The following is a 13,653-nucleotide window of genomic DNA, read 5'->3' on the forward strand; positions in this document are numbered from 1 at the left end:
GGGAAAATGCTGGATAAGTACTTCAGGGAGGTGAAGGGGGGGGGCTCAGTGCCCCTTTATGTCCTGCAGTACGGGAGCATGAGAAGTTAACTTTCCTCCATGCGGGCCCTGCTGGCCTCCCAGACACTTTTTATATACACTTTATATTAAAAATCATTTTAATAAAGTTTAGATTCATTTTATAGCCTTTCTCATATCAAAATACAAACACTTTATATAAAGTTTATTTAAATATGTTATAAAATGTATATCATCTTTGATACTTGTTTTATATTAAGTTCAAATCAAACACCTATCAAAGGGGCGAGATTAATACCAGAAGCAGGGGGTGTTCTCATCTGTCAAAATGTGATCGCTTTAAAAAGTCCCCCCCCCCCACATGTACTATCACACCCCTTCTGCATGAGACCACAAGCAACTCCAAGCCATGTTACAGCCTCATCAGCTGTCATCAGTGAGGTGTAGCTTTGGTTTTTAGTCACAGCAAGCTGGGCACCCACCTGTCCAACTTAGGGTGATGAATGCAAGGTTTTCCAATGCCCACCTCATGCTCTCTCATGCTATTGTCATGCTGCTATTAAATAATTACCAAACGTCTAAGGTGACGGTCAGTACTTGTCAGTCTGCTACATATTTAACTTGCCATGCTCTTGTTTTGTCACTTTGCTCACTGTGTCACACATTAGTGGTCATTCACATATTAAACATTTAGTCACTGTTAGTAAATATACATTTGATAGCGTCACATGCATATATATTATGCTGGAGAAACCGGTAGTAGCAGAGATGGCTTTCTTTGTCTAACAAGAATAAAAATACAGATACAAGGTCTTCATCGTACTGGAACAAAGCACTGCAAATTGACCCACCCTCTAAACCACCGGTTCCATAGATCAGTAAGATGACAAAAAAGAAACCTACCAAGAACCTTCTGGAGACAAGTCTTAGGCATGTATGGTGTGGGGAAAGGGCCGTGCACCCCGTCGAGTTTATTCCATCCTCTTCACAGCAGTCCGTCGTTGACCCAGATAGGCTCCTTCTGAATGCTGCTGCCAAAGAGACTTGCCGGCCCTTCCTTTCATAGCACCTCCTCCCAGCCCTTCACAGTGCCCGCTTTGAACATTCCGTTCTATATTGGTTTATATCATGTGCTTACAGAAGTCATTGGCAAGGCAGCATTTGTGATGTGTTCCCGCCCGTGGCAAAGCAACACAACATGGACATAAGACTAGGACTCCTAAGAGCCAACAGTTTGTGAAATCAAGATACATTTGAAACAAGTCCGCCAATAGAGGAACTGTTCATAGAGGAAACAACCAAAGTCCACTGACATCGAATCAATTGAGCTTTTAACATAACCCTTTCATAAAGGCATGAGAACATGATCTGCACGCAGCTGTAGGTACAGAAATGATTGTCTTCACAAAATACAATTGTTACAGTGAATTCATTGATCCTGATTGTGCTGATGTCATGTGTGATGAACATGCCTTATTACCTAATGAGATCTGCGTTCTAGGCTTGCAGAATATTTCTCATATATGTTACCTCCGTGCACCGCTGTATAGCTGTTTTGCACCCCTGTCCCTCCTGTATATTGACTGTCTGGACAGGAGCTGGCTTTGCAGGGCTTTTTGTGTGGGGGGTAGATTGTGGAGGGTTCCCTGCATGTACTGGTGAAGTTGACAAGAGGTATAAGTCGAGTTGAACTGGCTTTAGTGGCAATGCTTCTGGTCGCCTCAAGGCTACTCTACTCCCAGAGGAAGGTGACACGTCTCGCTAGTTCTCTTTACTCGACCCTACTTCTGGAAATATGTAAGAGTCCTGGGGGCCATCTTTGTGTAAAAGGGTGAGATGCATCTCCTGGTATTTAGTTAATGTGTTTCATTTTAAAACCAAGCTTTCGCACGACCTTCTAAACATAATTTTCTTCTGCTGGTTATTGACGTGCGGGGGAAGGGAAGTGTGTGAGGAATGAGCGGGTTCTTTCTGCGAGGAACAAGGCACTATATGTACTTTTAATCTGATAATGCATTCCTTTCTGGTTTGTATGTTACTAAAATAAGCAGAATGTGCTCATTAAAAAAAAAAAAAGATTAAAAAACGAAAACATAAATTGAACAGTGCTGCACTCTCGCGCCTAAAGCGAGTTTATTTGGTTTGGGGCTTGCTTTGTCTTAAAAAAAAAGTAACTGTCCAGCATCATTGTTGCCTTAAGCTGAACAGATGACCAACTATTTGCTAATCAGCGGAATACTAAATATAATATTTAGCAAGCACACCCCTAACATAGGATTTTCCTACATGTGTTATCGGACAGTAGGCTGACAAAACTATGGGATTGGATGATGCTGGAGCAATTGACAGTGATTATGATTAATCTACAGCTTTTGCATCCATAACTCTTTGTGTTGCAGGGGCTTGTACAATTCCAGCAGGCCGCTGAAAATTGATCTGTCATCACTGGGATAGCATGAGGCACGCAAATAATTGTTTGAATAGGGTAGGCCAAGGTATGTGTTTAGTTTTAGCTGATAAGTGACAAAGCCCAGAGTGGCTGACATTTTGGCTTCATTTAAGGATACACAATAGTTTCTTTTATTTTCTTCCAGCTGACCATCGACCAATCACGTTTTTTTCTCATTCTACCACGGCTGCATCGTACCCATTCCGATTAAACTGGTGAATACTCAACATAGCCAACCATTCATCCAATCAGGGTTTGCCTCATTCTGACATGGAAGCGTGAAATACTGTGTTTGGGTAAATACACATGTCACACCATTGCTAACACTGCCTCTAATTGTGTGAATTTTAATTTAAACAAACAATCTTAGCATGTTATTAGTAGACTCTGGTCCATATATCTGTAAGCCACACTTTAATGAAGGTTGCTAATACGGGTCTAACTGTATGAGAGAAAAACTTAATCTTGCTACCTTCAACCTACTGACCGGGCAGCCCTTATCCCTACTTTTCCTGCTATTCCTCTATGTGCAATGCTGTTTGTTCTTATGCTCATAAAGACCTTGGGCCTGATTCATGGAATAAAATGGCACTGAAAAACGGGCACAAGCGTGCAAAAGACGCACGCCCATTTGTTGATTCATGGAACACATAGCGCGTGGCTTACCGGAGACTTGCGCTGAATCTGCACAGGTAAAACACGTCAATGCGACACCACAAACGCCTTGCGCAAGCCGCCCAGCAAAGGCGCATACTGTCTAGTGCGGTCACCTAAAAAAGGAGGCGGAACACGTGGAATGGGGAACAACAAGCATAAATGTGGGTGTTACCTCGGAAGTACCACAATAAAATACTTGCAACACCCTCACGCGCGCTAACAACACGTATTCATGGAATTGAAGACGTGCTAATCTGGAAACATGTCCGCCAAGCGAAAGCAGGCGTAAGCGTCGCTGCGCATCAAAAAAATGCATAAAAAGTGCTTGTGAAAAACCAACGTGCCATACAGCTACGATGAATGTCCCATTTTTCGCAGCAGTGATCGTGGGACACCGCAGGAGGAGGAGGATAGCCAGGGCACACATTTATTTTTTACCCAGGACCAACCTTTTTGGGATGCCTATAGATTTCCAACCCAAATCATATTAGAACTGTTCAGAGTGGGACGATGACCTCACATGACGCACCCTGTGCTCCCAAGCGCTCAGCCCCTTGGAAAAGGTGCTCAATGTACTGCATTTTTTTAGCCACTGGTCATTTCAGCGGACAACTGCCATTGTCGGGGGCATTTCACAGGCCATACAGTCACGCTGCCTATACCAGGTGTTGGCAATCATGACTGCATGCCCCTCAGTCAGCAGGCACATATACATGCCCAGAAAGGCAGGCCGTGGTCCAGGACTTTTACAGGTTGGCGCACTTCCCTAAAGTGCTTGGTGCCATTGATTGTACCCATGTGGCCCTACGTCCACAGAGCACATCCACCTCAAGCACTGGCATTCCATCAACGTGCAGGTTGTATGTGATGCCAAGGGAATCATCACCTCTGTATATGCCAACTATCCGGGGTCCACCCATGATGGTTTCATATTCAGAATGTCACCCCTACAGCAGGCCCTGGAAGCTGGGAGGCATGGCAACACATGGCTCATTGGTAAGCACAAATGGCCCTGCAAATGCATGTATGTCGCACAGACAAAACCACACCACTTACAACCCATCTCGCCTCTACAGGGGAAGTGCCTACCCTCTGAGCACCTAAATGATGACGCCAATACGGAACCCCACCACACCACCCCAGGTAAGATATAACGCAGCCCATATTGCAACTAGGGGCATAGTGGAGCACACATTCGGAGTGCTGAAGTCTTGCTTCTGCTCCCTTGACCACTCTGGTGGTGAGGTACTATATGCGCCACCAGTAGTGTGCAGGATCATTGTGGCAGCATGTGTCCTGAACAATGCTGCAACATGGTGTGGCGTACCGGTGGACCTGGTGGTGCCTCCACATCCCCAACCACATGCACGGTGGCTGCGCATGGGAGGGAAAGGGCACATGGCGAGGCTGCTCGTACCCAGCTTGTGGCACCCCTTTTCACCTAAAATCCAACCCCTGCGGAGTGCACACAGGCCTGGCACATTCCAGGTGACAATCGATGATGACAAAGGGACAATCATCTGTCCCAACCTTCACACCCTGAGAATGTGTCCTCGGAAGTACTCCATTGTATGCATCCCTTAGTACTAAAAGTATCTCAATCTGGTGTGCACAAAAGGAACACATGGAAGATGGAGTATGCCAGAAATGGCATGACAAAGTACACATCTAAATGCTGGTATGTCACTTAAACCCTCCCACACTTCATGTTGCCTGCTTGACACACCATGCCATGACATGCAATGTCTAAACAGAGAAATAAATGGCCAACCCATAACACTACTGTCACAAAGCGTGCAACGATCAACCTAAAAAGTCCAGAAATAACTTGCTCATCAATATAATCATGTACACAGGAACATCAATTGGCCAATACAACAAACCAGGAACACAGGACCCAAGAGTTAACATGTCTGACGGTGACCATACTCAAATGCACGTGCCTCCATGTGTTGTAACTTGCACATGCCACCCTTCTAAATTCCTGTGGCACTGCTAACCAAAGGGGGCCAGGGAAGTGCATACAGCATGAATGCTAACAGCAATGGAGACAGTCAAGGCAATACATGAAGATGTAACATGAACAAAGGATGCATCTCAATGTACGAACATAAAATGATGGCAACCATGAACTGGACAAACCCTCATGAATCCCACTAGGGGTGTATACACAGGTCGGACTTGAGCCTGCCCACAGATAGAATGGAAGCCCAATGCCACTGTGTAAGTTACTTTCACACGCTGCACTCCTAGCAAGCCCATGGAAAGTGGAAGCAGGAATGGCATATGTGTCTGGACCCAAAGCACAAACACCAATAGGACCCAAGCCTCTATGGGACCAGCTGCATCCTACAGTGGATTCCCTCAGCTGCCACACAAAGCAACACACTGTCACATAAATGCATAATAGACAAAAAACGAATAAAAAACATCAAAAATGCCCATAGGGTGCACGTCAACATCCACATATGTGGATGTTAAAAAGAATCCTCCATGGGTTAATGGGCCACACGGCTATGATAGAGTGGGAGACTCGTCACTGCTGGCGCCACCCTCTGATGCTGCAACAGAATGTAGTAGTGGAAAGGGAGGATAACTATGCATAGCCCTGGTCTGGTCCTCCATGGCAGTGGCCATGCAGGAGTGAGATGCTTGTATCTGCAACATGATGGGCCGGAGGTCTCCATGCACCACCTCATGGGATGCACGCAGTTCCTCCGTGATGGTATGAGTCATCAGTTGCATCTGCTGTTCAGACCATCTACTGCTGGCTGCCTCGAGTGCAGTCAGTGTAGCCCTGAGGGACCTATACTCTGACCTCAGGGCTTCCCTGTTGGCCCGACCCTCTGCAGCCAAGGATGCACACAGAGCCCTCAGTTCTGTCCGTTGGCTCCTGTTGCTGTCCCCCATGTTCAGCCTGTGTGAGCGGCATGTGGACCGCAATGCCTGCTGCTGGTGCTCCACCTGTCTTGCTGGGGGTATCATGGAATTGGCCACCTTATCCATGCCCTGAGCCTACCACACCACGTTCTCCACTGGTGGTTGGTTGTGGCACATTATCCTGTTCCTCCTCCACCTCATCCTCTGCATCCAGTGCCTCATAACCTGCACATGGACAGCAAGAAAATGGAGAGCCATGTAAATACCATAGACCACACACATGGGCATCACAATGTCGTCATGTAACACATCAACCTGCCATGTCAGAAACTCCCGCACCTACGCAGTGTCAATGCAAGTGAAGGCTAGCATGAAATCAGCCATGGACTTGTGTGGAAGGGCTAAATACAACCTGTAGTGCATGGTGCATAGCACCTGCTACACACATGAGCACCTGACTGGCATAGTTCATCCACCAACATCACAGATGCAATAACACATATGCCACGTACCATAGCCATGCCTGATCTGTAATACTGCATTAGATGTGACTTGCTTCTTCTTCTTAATTATCGAATGCGTGGGCGGACCCACGCAGGCGCTTCCCCATCCTAAAGGATGATGTGCACCAACCCCACCAATCAACACACAGGCCACACTACCACACAAACCACCAGCTACCCAACCACAAACAACCATACCCCCCAATCCAACACCACCAGCCACCCCACTGCAAACACACACCCCCCACCACTCAAAACACCACCCAGCGAGCCCTGGAGACCGGCGCGCAGACACGCGAGACCCCGGCCCGTACGCCTCCACATGGGCTTCAGGCGAGGCACCGCGCGCTGCCGCCCAACCACCGTGACCAACCCGAGCGACACCCACACTTACACATGAACCTCCAGCCACCTAACCACAAACAACCACCACCCCCAATTCCACACCACCAGCCACCCAACCGCAAACAACCACACCCCACCAATCCACAACAGCTACCCTACCGCAAACAAACGCCCCCCCACCAACTCACACCCCGCCCCAGCTCCGCCAACTACCCGCCACATCCAAACGCATCCGCCAACCGCGCAACACCTTCCAACAGCCCAACCACCTTCCTCAACAAGCCTCCCCGACTAAAGTCTATGTGACTTGCGGACTACTGTCCCATGGCCATGTACAATGGATGTGACATGACATGTAAATCACAAACTCAATACACACAGGTGTCACACGGTGCAACCTGCAAGGGTGGTGGAATGGAGTGAAGCCAGAAACACCCATCCCATGAGGCCAACTCACATTGACATCACAGAGTGAATATGCATGGAGAAGGTGAGACCTGTGGTTGGAAGTGGGAGTGGACCGTGCAGTACATGGGAATGGCATACCAAATAAATACAACTACATTATCATCAATGAAAATGCAGTGTGCTGGTGGAAGTGTATGTGCAGACATCAGCTGTAAATAGCTGATAGAGGGTGTAGGAATTCAGTTAACAGCCACAGAGTGTGGAGTATGGCAGGGAGACAGTGCATGGGTACAACTGGTGGCTCAGAGGCCCATGTTGGAGATCATAGTGTGGGCAGGTGACTAGCACATTCTCTGTCATCCAGGACTCCAGCAGGGTAGAGGAGGTAGATAAAGAAGAACACATGAGGAAGGATCAGAAGAGCCCCCATATGCAGAGAAGGTTCACCTCCACTGCCATTGAGGCAGGGAGGCTGTAGCAGAGGGAGGCCCCAGCTGAAGATGGACATTAACCACCAACTAATTTCTCTGAGAAGAAACTGACCCTGAGAGCGTTGGAAAGGGATGATCAAATACCATGAGAAGGAAGCAAATTGGGAAGATGGAGTTGAAGGAACTGCGGCACCAGGAGCCATAAGGCCCTGTGGACAATGCAGAGCGATTGACAATGAACAGTCGTAGCTACTGGGAGCCAGTGCCATCATCACAGTCCTAGGGAGACACAATACATGGCACCAAGACAAAAGGACACTCGCCACTGTCCAGGTCAGGATGAGTTGCAGAGGGAACAGAGTAGAGGCACAGAAACTGGGTGTAGGCCATTGCAGTACCCCACCATAAGTATGGCCAGTCATCTGGAGACACTGAACTACTCGGGGAATCGAGGGAAAGGAGGAATCCCCCCCCCCCAATAGGAGGTGCAGCTGGCAGGGTGACCCATCAGAGATGTGCGGAGAGAAGGCCAGTGTGGAGTGCAAGATTGTCACAGGCTATCCACCATCACAGATTGGAGCAGGAAGAGGGCCAAGAGAGCTTGGACAGAATGACATGAAGGAGTGAGCAGGAGTGGTGATGGGGTTCGTCATGGTGTGCAGCACATTGTGTGTATGCAGTCTGCAGGTCAACAAGCACGTGTCAGTCCACAATGACATTGTTGACCCATTGCAGTCATGCAAATGCAGCCAGAACTGCCAGACAACCAACACACTTCATCCAAGCAACATACACATGACCTGGACACACACATATCACCACTTACCAGACATTCCCTCATAGATTGGCAGGTATCCCACACCTTGGATCTGCTCTACATCAATCATAGCACATATGATCTCCTGTGGATGGAATTAGTTATTTGTCCTCTTCTGGTAACCCACCTCCAGTCACCAGAGTTGAGGCGTAGTTGCCACCCATCTTAACTTTGGCTCGGCGCCGCAGGTCATACCATCGCTTCATTGCGTCAGTAGCTGTGCGCCTCTCATGGCCCAAGACGTTAATAAGGTCAGCGACACACTGCCAGTGGGCCATACGCTGGGCAGGTGTATGTATATGTTCCCTGCCTGCACAAGAATGTCGTGTTGGTGTACCTGCACATAGTTCACGAGGACCTGGAGCTCCTCATCACTAAAGCTCCTCTTTCTCGACGTGCAGGTCTCCTGTGCCGTGCCTTTGGACGGAGCCTGTTTGTCTACTGCACTCTTTGCCTTCTTACTGGGCTGTGGACACCCCGAGTGGCTGGGCCCACTTGGGTCAGTAGGGGCTGGAGCACTGATTGCCTGGGCTGTGGCACCCCACACTGATGGTGTGACTGTAGGTGCTCTTGCAGGTGGCTGTACCTGGGTGCTGGTGCCATGACGCTGCACAGCATTTCCCTTCCCCCACGATGCATGGATAGCATCTGCCCCAGCGTCTCCATGGAGCGGCAGCACCACAGGCATGGCTGAGTGACCTGGAGGCTGGGTGGTGGTTGCTACAGCTGCCCCTACAACTTCCTGACCCTGTTGGGTGGGGGCATGGCTCTCCCTGCACGGGCCAGACACCTCTACCACCTCGGGCACCTCCACCATCCTGGTCACCTTTGCCTTCCTTCCCACTAGTTGCCTTCCCAGTCATGGCACATATGGATTGGTGCAATGGGAGGTGCAGCTATGGATTGTCCTGGGAATTTTCAGTGAGGGGTCAGGGGCACCCACAGATTGCAAAATGCATACGCAACTCACCGTCAGCCTCAAAAGTGCACACGCGTGGGCGCGGAGCCATCCCTCACCAAAAGAAGTGGCTTGCACGCAGTCAAGAGATCGCGTGGAAACAAAGTCCGTCCGCTATAACTCGGCAAGTGTATGATGCTCTCCTACGCACTACTTTATCCCGATCCTGAAAGCCTGCGCAACATTCAGCACGTGTCACGTAAGTTATGAGCTTAGGGCCTTTCCTCTGAATCCATGCTAATGCGCTGGTTCCACACGTGCAGAGTCACTCTGTTTCTAGCTGGCCACGTGAGTAACAGGGAAAACCCATGCTCCTGCCTACCAGCCAATTTACCTGCCTCTAACTGCCCCGATCTGCCTCCGGGCATTCTGCTGCTGCCTGCCCACTCTGTGTGCCTGCTGCCCACGTGCCCTGCAATTTGGTGCCTGCTGTACAGCCATTGCCAGTGCTCCTGTCACTGTGACCACATCTGCTGATCCGAAGACTCCCAACGACGTGCCATACCACCGCTCCTCAGCCCCAGAACCACCTTGCCCACCCACACCTGCCTCGGGGGTTACCATGTATGACCCAACATCACCTGAGGTAAGTGGCAAACCCCCCCCCCGGCAGCGAGCCAGAGGGCTGCCAGCTTCTCAGCCAGGGAAGTTGACATCCTGGTGGAGCAAGTCCTCAGGCATTATGATGCCCTCTTCCACGGACCATCGGAAGTTGGCAAGGAAAGATGGAGGATCTGGGCAGACATCGTGGGTGCCATCAATGCAGAGGGGGTGGCAATCCCTGACTACACATATGTCCACAAGCGCTGGGAGGACTTCAAGGCCAGGACCCACAACAAGGCCCGGTACTTCCTCAAGGCTGGCGAGGACCAAGTGAGGCGCCACGGCCGGTTGGCCAATGACAACTATCGGGTCCTGGAGAGGTTCTATCCAGCGCTGTACACCCAGGTCTGGGATTTGGAGCTCTGTCTGGAGTCGCTGGTAAGTGTCCATGTGTTCTCGTACACCATGGTGCATGTTGATGTGTGGTTGCAGTGTGAACCTTGGCCTCATGTTTGGCATGCCTCTCATACAGATGTCTGTGTACATGTCCCAGACAGTGCTGCATGTGAGTCCGTTCAAACATGTGTGACAGCAATGGTGTTTGGGTTTCAATGCGTGATGTGCGCAAGCATGTAGCGACATGCACATGTTTGCATGCATGTGTCTGTACTGGGGCATGTGAGTGGTGTTAAATGTGTGCTTTCCTCAACATCATGGGCATGCATGGTGTACATGTGCCAGGGAAGTGAGTGTGTGACTGTCCAACACTCATGGATGTATGACACATGGGCATTTGAATGTGATTGACTCATGCAGCCAAATTGGCCTCATGTGCACTTTGACGTGATAGCTGCATGGGCTGTTGCATGCCTGTCAGGTGATGTGTGTGAATAAGATGTGTAAGTCCCATGATGCATGAGAGGTGGGCACATGATTTTGAAGTGCTCACAGTGCCTTGTACATGGATGTGAATGTCTGTTGCGCATGACATACATGATTGTGCATGTGTGTGAATGCCACTTCCCAGTGTGTAGTGGACGGTGATGATGGTTGTGACCCTTGACAGTGCCACTGATGTACATTTGCATTGTGCCAAACACACACATGTTCAGTCCCCTGATGTTTGTGTTCTCTGTTTTCACATCCACAGTGACGATGCGATAAGAGGGCGGAGAAGGCTCTGTGGAGCAAGGCATCTGGGTGCCTCCATCAGGCTCAGACGCAAGGCCCAGTCGTCCTCCCAGGTACTGTCATCTTCTGGGAGCGAGGAGGATGGTGCTGCGTTGGAGTCGCCGGCCGCAGCTGCTGAGGGTAGGTCCAAGAGGAAGAAGGTGGTGGAGGACTCCTCAGCAGTGGGAGGGATAGATGAGCCCACACAGAGGCAATACACTGTGGAAGACGGTGGGGAGGCATCCAGGTTGGTGGGGGATGTGGAGGAGGAGGAGGCCACATCAGCCCTGTCCATGTAGGTGTGACTGCTGCAGTCCAGACTCAGGGGCCGGAGGCAGCGCAGGTTGCAGTGGAGGTGCCTGTGCTAATTCCTGCCCCTGGGACTGTGACTGCATCTGTATGCACCTGCGCGCATGCCTCAGGCTGGACCCATCCGCAGATGGCGGATGTATCCACGCAAACGGATACACCAATACCTGTGGGTGAAGCCATTCGGGACCAGGTGGAACCGTTGCTAGCCGGTCTCATGAGGCGTTCATGCAACATCCGTGATGACGTGCAGGCTTCCAATCGGGGGCTTGCACATCATCACAATGAGGTCTGTCATCTCGTCAACTTGCTAGCACAGTTCATGGTCTCGCAGTGGGCTGGCCACTTATGTAACCCCTCTGTGCACCAGTTGTCCTCCCTGCCATCTTCCGGCCCAGATACCACCAGGGCCCCCTGTGTATCTGTCCCAACCCCCGGCAGCCAGTCTGGTGAAGATCACATCCCTGCCACACTCTGGAGTCGAGGTGGAATCAGCATATGTGGTCACCACAGTAACGGGAGCTATGGCAATGGAAGAAGAGCAGGCACCAAGCAGAAGGGCATGTGCACCACAGCCCTGGCGGTTGTCATCTCAGAGGCTAACCTTGATGCGCAGGCACCAGGCATATTGGCAGCAGCAGGCTCAGAGTAGGAGGCAACAGGATTCGGGGCATTCAACAGCAGAGGGGCAGGTACCGGCCATCAGACAGGAGGCAAACGTGGACCTTAGAAGATGTCTTCTGTGTTAGAGCGTTTGGGCCAGCATATCGGGGCAGAGCGGCAGCGGGCACAGGAGGCACGACTCGCCATGGCCAGAGCGGAGAATTTGCTGTGTCGGGCAGAGAGCTGAGTGGAGGTCCTCGAGGAGACTTGCAGGGAGTTCGAGAGGAGCATGGTGGAGTCCCTGAAATCCCTCGAGGGGGAATCAGAGGCCCGCTTAATGGAAGTTGACGCAGCGTTCAATGATGCCCTGGCGTAGACTGAGAGGGAGCATGGCGAGGAAGAGGAGGACTAGCCTGCTGCCATTGTATATTGTTCTTTAGGTGTATGTTTAATGTATTTTTCACTTTTTTTTTTTTTGGAGTTCCTGAACTTTGCTCCACATTCTGTACATAGTTCTTTTAAAATTATTTTTTTAGGATTTTAAGACATGTTTTGGGACAATGGACCCTGGTTGTTTGTAAAAAGTTGGATTTTTACGGGATCAATTTTAGTACACCTTGGAGGAATGGTTTTCTTTTCATTTGTGTTTTTATTTCGACTTGCATTAATGGCCATGGACCAAATGTTTGAGCTTCATTTTCAACATCCATTTTATTTCAGTTGTCACGCTCTTTTGTTTTTTTATTTAATTCATGCTGGTTTTATGTTGTTTTTACTGAGTGTGATTTTAATACTGATTTGTTAATGTATTTTTACCCATTGGAATCAAAGTGGTGTCTGGTCTCGATGGTTTAGTGCAAGTATCACTCTTCTTTGACTCAGTTCTGTGTCTCTACTGTTGACCAATGTTGTTCATGTGTGTGCCCACGTGCATGCATGTGTGATTTTGGGATTCCGATGCCATGGGGCATGTACTGGGCGCATGACCAATGGATGGGTGTTGAGGTGCACCGGGAGTGTGCAGTGTGTGGTGGCATTTGATTTCACATGTGCTGCTTTAATGTATATTGGTCCAAAGTATTTTGGGGTTGGGGGTGTCCCATGAGGCGGGGCCTGCCTGCAGGTTGCTGCCACAGGTGTTGGTGGGGGGACATGAGACTAAGCCTGCCTGCAGGTTGCCGTCACATGTAATTGAGGGTGGGAGGGGGAGAAGGGTCCCATGTAGTGTGGGCTGCCTGCGGGGTATGGTCATGGGTGATTGGGGGGGCCCATGTGGTGTGGGCTGCCTGCGGGGTATGGTCACGGGTGATGGGGGAGAGGGGCCCATGTGGTGTGGGCTGCCTGCGGGGTATGGTCATAGGTGATGGGGTGGGGGGCATGTGGTGTGGGCTGCCTGCGTGGTGTTTTCGCAACTGATGGCTGCAAGCGCTGGCCTTTCCACATGATTTGGCTGGTGCAACTGGGGTACGTGCGGGCTTTGCAGGCAATTTGGCTGGTGCGACTGGGGAACATGCAGGCCTTTGCACACGATTTGGCTGGTGCGACCGGGGTATGCGATTATG

The sequence above is a fragment of the Ambystoma mexicanum genome, chromosome 10 (genome assembly GCF_040938575.1).
Source record: "Ambystoma mexicanum isolate Mex_15411 chromosome 10, UKY_AmexF1_1, whole genome shotgun sequence".
Classification (NCBI taxonomy): domain Eukaryota; kingdom Metazoa; phylum Chordata; class Amphibia; order Caudata; family Ambystomatidae; genus Ambystoma; species Ambystoma mexicanum.